At 39.0% G+C, this 7313-nt stretch overlaps 1 protein-coding gene across 10 annotated transcripts in view; it reads left to right on the top strand.

Moving 5' to 3' along the window:
* Nucleotides 1-7313, top strand: part of MEIS2 (Meis homeobox 2) — a 211113-nt gene that overhangs the window by 197580 nt on the left and 6220 nt on the right. The gene's annotated exons all lie outside the window — the stretch shown is intronic.

The following is a 7313-nucleotide window of genomic DNA, read 5'->3' on the forward strand; positions in this document are numbered from 1 at the left end:
AGCTTGCTTGTAGATGGTTGCTACAATAAGGCTTCTTTCATACAGGTGTGTTTATGCCCCAGGCTTGCTGGCCACAGTCCATTCCATTTACAGAAGCTGAATTAAACAATAACTACCGCATTGCACAAAATGGCGGTGGGGGGGGAGTGGGGGGGGGGAAAGGTGAGCGTCAAAGGAGATGCCTGAGAGCTTTGTTAGGGCCAAGAAAAACCCTGTTGCAGTTGTCAGAGCTTGTTGATGTTGCTGGGAACGGCACTTTTTTTTTTCTCCTGGATTTTGTGGTTCTGCCTTAGGAAAGAAAGTAAAATAGAACGGAAGAACAAAGTCCTACTCTATAAATCAGCAGCTGCTCCTTGCCAGATCAAAGGAGTGACATTTTTGCTCCTGGACTACTTGTCCACTTGAGGGCTTGACAGGCAGCTAACAGCTGGCCTGCTAGACTATATGGGAGAATCAGCCTACATCTTCTTCTGAGCAGATGACAAGCTAATCAGAGAGATATCCATAGCAGAGGGCATGTGAGTGCACCTTGATCTCCTCAAACATACCTAATACATAATTGCTAAACAGCTTGGTGCATTTTTGGCAAGTTAATGCTTAGGTAGTTTCCACTGAGAAGTAGGATAAAGAATTAATACTTCAATCAAAGGTGATCATGAAAGCTAAAAAGATACTAGATTTGTTGGGATCTTCTCCTCTTAGAGTGAATTAGTAAATGGCTAGGAACATAATGAGAATTGGCTTAAATGTGTGTAACTGATATCAAGTGACTGGTTGACTTTTCAAAGCTCAGTCGGGCTGTAGTGTTTAGGTAGATGAACAGGTACTGGGTAATTGGTAATGTGAAAATGATGACTTCTGCTTTCTATGCTGATAGAGTTGAGCAAAGTTATAGATGTTCTATGTCTGCAAAAGAGTTGTTTTCAGAAGCCCCATAAGGTGTGTCGCCATACAGATCTGGAATTTTAATGTCAGTAGTAAAATTTCCAAAGTAATTCAGTTTCTAGTTGATTTCCATCTGCCATTAATCATGTACAGGATGAGGTAATATATTACAACTTATATCTATTGACTTAGTATTTTATCTTTAAGAGGATAGATCCTTGATATGACTAGCTAAGGAAGTGTGCGTGTTTTCTCCTCCCTTGCTTTCAAGTGGCTTTGAAGGATCACTTTTATAGTCAGTGATAAATAGCCACATATGAATAATCTGATGGCATTCTGTAAGAATACCATTACTTCAAAATCATAACCCGCTGGGATGTTTTGTTACATGCCCTCAAGTCTGATTATACTTATGGAATAGTGTTTATTGTTGCTCCATATTATAAGGGAAACAAAAGATAATTCCCTATCGTAGAGAAAATTTCCCAAATACTTTTATTGAAAAGTTTCCACTATTGGCCATATAAACCTTAATCAGATAAGATGCCAAATTATCCAGGTCACCTTTGAAATTTAATGATAAAAACAATTATACTTCTTATTAAAACTCAAACACTACAGAAATACATGTAAAAAAAGAAAAGAAATAAAATTCTGCCATCTTCCTTCTGCCCATCCCGGAGAGACTGAAAGGTAACAGTTTCCACAAAAAGCATTTTATTGGCCAAACTTTTCCTTTAGGAGTATGCATGGAATAAAATGAATTAAAATTATTATAAATTTTTGTTTGCCCGAGGCAAGGGATTAAAAGACTATTTAGGTCTGAGATAATTTAAGAGGGTAATACATGCATTTTCATAGCTAAGTTTCATGCTTAAAACTTGATCTTTGTAGATTTCTGTTCTTAGGAAGAAGGCCCAATCATCTATTTGCTATGTGATCTCCAGCAGGACCTCTAAAACTTAAATGTGTATAGATCACCTGGACCTCTTTTCAAATCCTAATTCAGTATTCAGTAGTGCCAGGGTGAGGACTACTCTGTTTCTACAGTTCTAACAGACTCATTGTGATGTTGATGTGACTGGTCCATGGAACACACTTAGACCTGCAGGTGTGGAGAACCATTTTAGAGAGTGTGATTCCAAAATAACTTGCCCCACTACCCAGCCCCCCAGCAGATGCCCACTACAGTGTCTAAAATCCCCCCAGGGCATTATACATTTAAATTAGCTGTGACCTTGGGAAAGAACTAGCACATGGACACATGATACTTGTAAGAGTAGAACACATGATTACCTTTCTTCAGCTCAGCATGGATTTGCTTAATAGTCACCCACCAAGTCTTAATTATTCCTATGAGAGGACAGAGCTCTTTAGGAGGGGACATTGGGTAGGTGCATTTTGAGTGTAAGCTAACATTTAATGAGCTCTTACTATGTGTCAGGCACTGTGCCAAGGATTTTACATACAATATCTTCCTTAATCCTCAAAACAATCTGGTCTCAACCAGTGCCCTGTTATAGACAGGAAACAAACAGAGGCCTGGAAGTTTACGTAGACTTGCCCAAGGTCACACAGCAAGTAAAGGGCAGAGAATATGAGCCTACCCTCTCCATCACTTTGTTCTATGGAGAAGTCTGGAATATGGAACAATAATTGAGAAGGGTTTGCCCAAAGTAGGGTATTTTAGTAAAGAACCTACGTAAGCCCTGTAACTTCAGGGAAGAATTAGGTAAAAGAATATTGAAAGAACACATTAGAAGGTCATTAAAGATAAGTATTAGCTACTTAGAATTTTGTCCAGAGCCTTTTGTGTTCAACTTGAATGTTCTACTACTCAAGGCATATTCCTAAAGCTGCAAAATGTTTGTGATGCCAGATTAGCATCATGTGTTCATGTTATAAATGTATGAGTAATTAGTTCATGCGTTTTCAGAGTTGTAGACAGGTCTAGTATCTATCAAATTCTAAATTAATCTGTAGCTTGAGGAAATTATGAACTGTGAATGTGTTTCTGAGTGGCCCATGAATTTCATTCATTTACCTTACTTTGCTCACAGTTGTTCGTGAGAAAAGATCCATTGTGTGGCCATCAGTGAAAAACTCATGGCTACACCATGACTCAATCATTCATGTGCCCGAGTACATACTCAAAGACATTAAGCCTGCTTAATTCACCAATGTAACCATTTCAGTGAATCTTACTGAGAAAACCCCACTCTTAGCCATGACCAGAGCACAGAAAAAAAAAAAAAAAAAACAACTTGCTTTTTGTGTGTGTGAAGAAAAAAAGTGAAGAAACTTGATAACTGATTTGTCAAGGTTGAGGCTTCATTGTATCAGACACCAAGCAGTAGCAAGCTTTGTGAATAAGCACCCTCACTGATGAGTCCCATGGCTGGGTAAAGTGGAGAAGCAGAACTTCTTCCTTTTTCAACAGGTCCCCAGTCACCAAGCTGCTTATAACACCTCTTCCAAGATAATCTGATCCCTCTTGTACAGTTCAGCCCCCTTCCTTGACCAGACCCATCCATGGAAAAGCTTCAGCGCAGGGATCCTTGGTTCCTCCTCAGCGCCTTCAGGGCTGGCGGCTTTCCAGGTGACTCCACAGAGGCCTACATTTTCTAATAAAAGGAATGCTGCCTAAAGAAGTTGGTTACCAGGTGTGGCATGAAGTTAGTGAACCAGAAAGAAGGGATTTATCAGTCATTTAAAAAGAAGGGGAGGGAGGGGGAGAAAGAAAAGGAGAGAAATCAACCAACAACCAGGAATGACACCTAAGCCTACTTCTATCAATCTGAAATATGCTTTGGAGTGAAAAAGCTTTCAAAGGAAAACCACCATGGTCAAATTTCAGTTGCAGAAAAATATGCAAAGTTGAAAAGTTTGGCTCTTCTGTGGGGACCGAGGTGGGGATTGGAGGCTGGGAGGTCTCCAGGAGCTCTCTCCTCCAGTAAGACGGCAAGAGGAGATTTCAGTGATATTTTGCTCTCTTGCGTTTTCTCTTTTTAATACGTTCTTTTCTCATCTCTGAGTTGACTCAAAAGGGCCTCATGATTCTTGGAAAGTCATTGAATTTATTTCTATAATTGAGTTATTTTTAAGCTAACAGTCAGTGTATGATTTTTAAGAATCGCACATACTAATGCATTTTCTATTTTTGTAAAATTTAGCGAGAAAGTAGATAGTCTTAGTAGATACTCTCCCGAGTCTTTGTGTGAGCCTGGGTACTAACTTTGTGTTCAATACAAATCAATGGAACTTGTGCACTTTAGGGCACTCATTCCCTATGGGAGTCACTAATGGAATTATCTGTAGCCCTTAAAAAAAGTCACAATGAGGCTAATGAAAATTTTTTCTAAGTGAAATCTGGATAAGGCACTAGGCTCACTGGCACATTTTATTTATGGCATTTATCATATATGGCACATTTTGCACACAAGTTTTACAAATCTCAGAATGTTTTTAAGAGCTATTTAATTTCTAAAAGACTTTGTAATTTCAGGTTAAATTGTTTATACCAATAAAGAAGTGTATTACATGTCCTCAACTTCAGAATCATTCTGGGATGACATTAAAACTTTAGAAAAATTTTTAATATCAGATACAGATGAGAAACTTAACAGGCTTTGAATTGGAAATAACTTGTGGGGGTTTTCATTAAAGTTGGGTGCAGCTTGCTGCATTTTGGTTAGTTGGATGTCTTCAGCAATTTTTCAAATGTTTTGGGTTTGGCAAAGTCCAAAATGTTTTTGCCAAGACCCTCTTTTCCCCTTATTTTTTAAACCCGTGTGAAATTCAAGGATAACTTAATCCATATGTGTCTGATTCATTTACACTTAACTCATCAAAATGTTATTTTGTAAGACCCATTTAATATCCAAAAAAACCTTTTGAGCCTTTTTAAGACAAGTCTTTTGTCTTTGAACCAGTGAGTTGCGTTTTTCCATCTGAATGGAGCTTGGACCTTAAAAGATTGAAGATCAGTGTATTTTCAATTTTAGAGTCTTCACATTTTAAGTAGAATCAAAACTTGATATTCTGTTTACTACTTGAGCATTGAATAAGGTCATTTTAAAATATAGATCAGAGGAAGTGGAAAAAATTTCTTGTCATGTAATTTAGGGAAAGGTTGCATTTGGAAATTTTATCCTAGTAATACTAAAGAAATAAAAAGTACTCCTAGTCTGAATTTTTAAAATCTATAGTTAAATGTCTCCATTGTATGTACATTGATGTGTTTTCTAAGAGTGGCCTGCAGATCATCAGTACAGTGGGGTAATTGCATTTTTCTCGTGTTAAATTGTTCTTAAAGTCAACTCATTCATTGGTAATTTTGATAACAACATCTATGGTGTTTGTAAGATATCCCAAGATCAGGGGAGTTGACAATTGGCAGGAGTTGTAAGTTAAGAGATTTCTGAAAAATTGGGGCCCATATGTTTTTAAAATTCTGTGTGATTTGAAAGAATGTGGTAGAATTATGATCCTGGCAAGATAGAACACTATGGATCAAAAACATTGTTTGAGAACAAAAATTCAGAGAAGCTAAATGGAACCCAAGTGAAAAAAAAGAAAAAAAAAAGCAGAATCTCTATGACCCTTTGTAAAAAAGGATCTAGTTGAAAACCTTCAGAGGCTTCTATGCATATTTGTTTAGCAGAACCGGGCAAAGAAAGGCCATCACCAGAACTGCTAGTGAACATCCAGTCCATGCCATGGTAACTAGTTGAAAATGTAATACCGGAGTGGCATCTCCAAGTTCAGCGCTTCTATAACGACCTGCTAGCACACAGAATGCTTTTTTAATGTTCTGCATTGTTATGTGTCCCCCATTGAACACCCTTTTGAGCGGACCCCGTTTTTACTAATGTAAACATTCTGACGAGTATCCAAAGAAATGACCTTTGAGTGAACCTCTAACCTTCCCCGTAATTATTTGTTTGAAGACAGTGTGGAGTTCTCCTGCTGAGAACTAAGAACCATGATGCCTTGCAGCTCTGTGAGGAAGGGAGTGTTTGGGGGAACTGGGGAGAAAGACATAAATAAGGGAACAACCTCCAGATGTAAATAATAAAAGAGTAAAAGGGTAAAATGAAAAAGGGAAAAAATTGCAATTCATTTTACCTAAAGAGTTGGCCTGTAGGAAGAAACAAAACCAGGATCAGTAGCACATAAAAAGAGGTGAAGCCTCTGCCATGTGTGTCCTCCATTAGAAACTTCAAGGAGGAAAGAAAAGGTTTCTCCAGGCTCGCCTGAGCCTCTCAGTTGGTCTTAAGCTGCACAGATAAAATGAGTTCCTGGGGGTGAGAATTGCAGGTCAGTCCCCCAAGACAGTGGGGAAAGAGTAGATAATTAAGTTCCTTTTCTGATTTAAGGGATGCTTCTGGAATGCTTTGTGATCTGGTCCGATATTCCTCAGTAGCACTTATGTTACAGGTGGGAATACATGTGCAGTTTCAACTCTCCTTTTGTTTCCACCTCCCCGAGTCCTGTCACTTGTTTCCCCAAACCTTGAGAGGGTGTAACATTTTTGACAACTGAGCTGTACTTCCTTAAGTAATAAAGAAGTTCATTGTTTTGCAAACAAACACCATATGCAAAAGACTCCTTTGGTTTTCTTGCAGCTGTTATTCTTCAGCCTAATTGTATTCCCTCTAGAATGCTCACGGGAGGCCTGAACAAGTGTGGGCTGCTGTCCTCCTAGGAAGGGACTTCAACTCCTTAGAAACACAGAGCTGCCAACACACACTAGAATTTTTCTGGCTAATTTCAAAGAATGGGTTTTCAGTTCCTGCCTGTGGCCCCATGCAGACTCATTAATCACGAAGTCCCTTGCACTTAAGATTTCAAACTGGAAATACTGGGAAATGTTCTAAGTGGGTGTATTTTTAAGGAGGTGCTAGCTATGTTATAGGCGGCATGCCCTCCCTCCATGCCCCCCACCAGATGCACGGCCAGTGAGTCCCGTGCATCACTTCAAATGTGTGGGCAGTGCACAGCATTAAAAATGCACAGGGACAAGGGTAACTCGCAAATGGTAGAAAATTGTTTTGTTTTTATTAAATTTGGAGAAATAAAGGAGATTTCTTATCATCTTACTCTGTTTGTACATGAATATTTGATGGGCATTATTAAACATTAAAGTAACATGAAGTAGGCACTTATTTTTGGATTTCCAACAAAATTAGATCCAGGCTTCTAGACGAAATAACTGCTTCTCCTTTACATTCCTGTGATTCAGCCACCACCTGATTTGAAAACGTTTCTTGGGCCCTAATATCAACCATGTGTACCTGAGGCTGGGTCTTTCTAGTGGGTTGAAAGGTGGCTGGGTTTATGGTTGGCAGTTACCTTATCCCTGCCCTGGGTGTCCCAGCTTAGACTGGAAAGGCCGCCCCCAGCTGGCACTGACCTCTAAATGACCC

The sequence above is a fragment of the Leopardus geoffroyi genome, chromosome B3 (genome assembly GCF_018350155.1).
Source record: "Leopardus geoffroyi isolate Oge1 chromosome B3, O.geoffroyi_Oge1_pat1.0, whole genome shotgun sequence".
NCBI classification, from domain to species: domain Eukaryota; kingdom Metazoa; phylum Chordata; class Mammalia; order Carnivora; family Felidae; genus Leopardus; species Leopardus geoffroyi.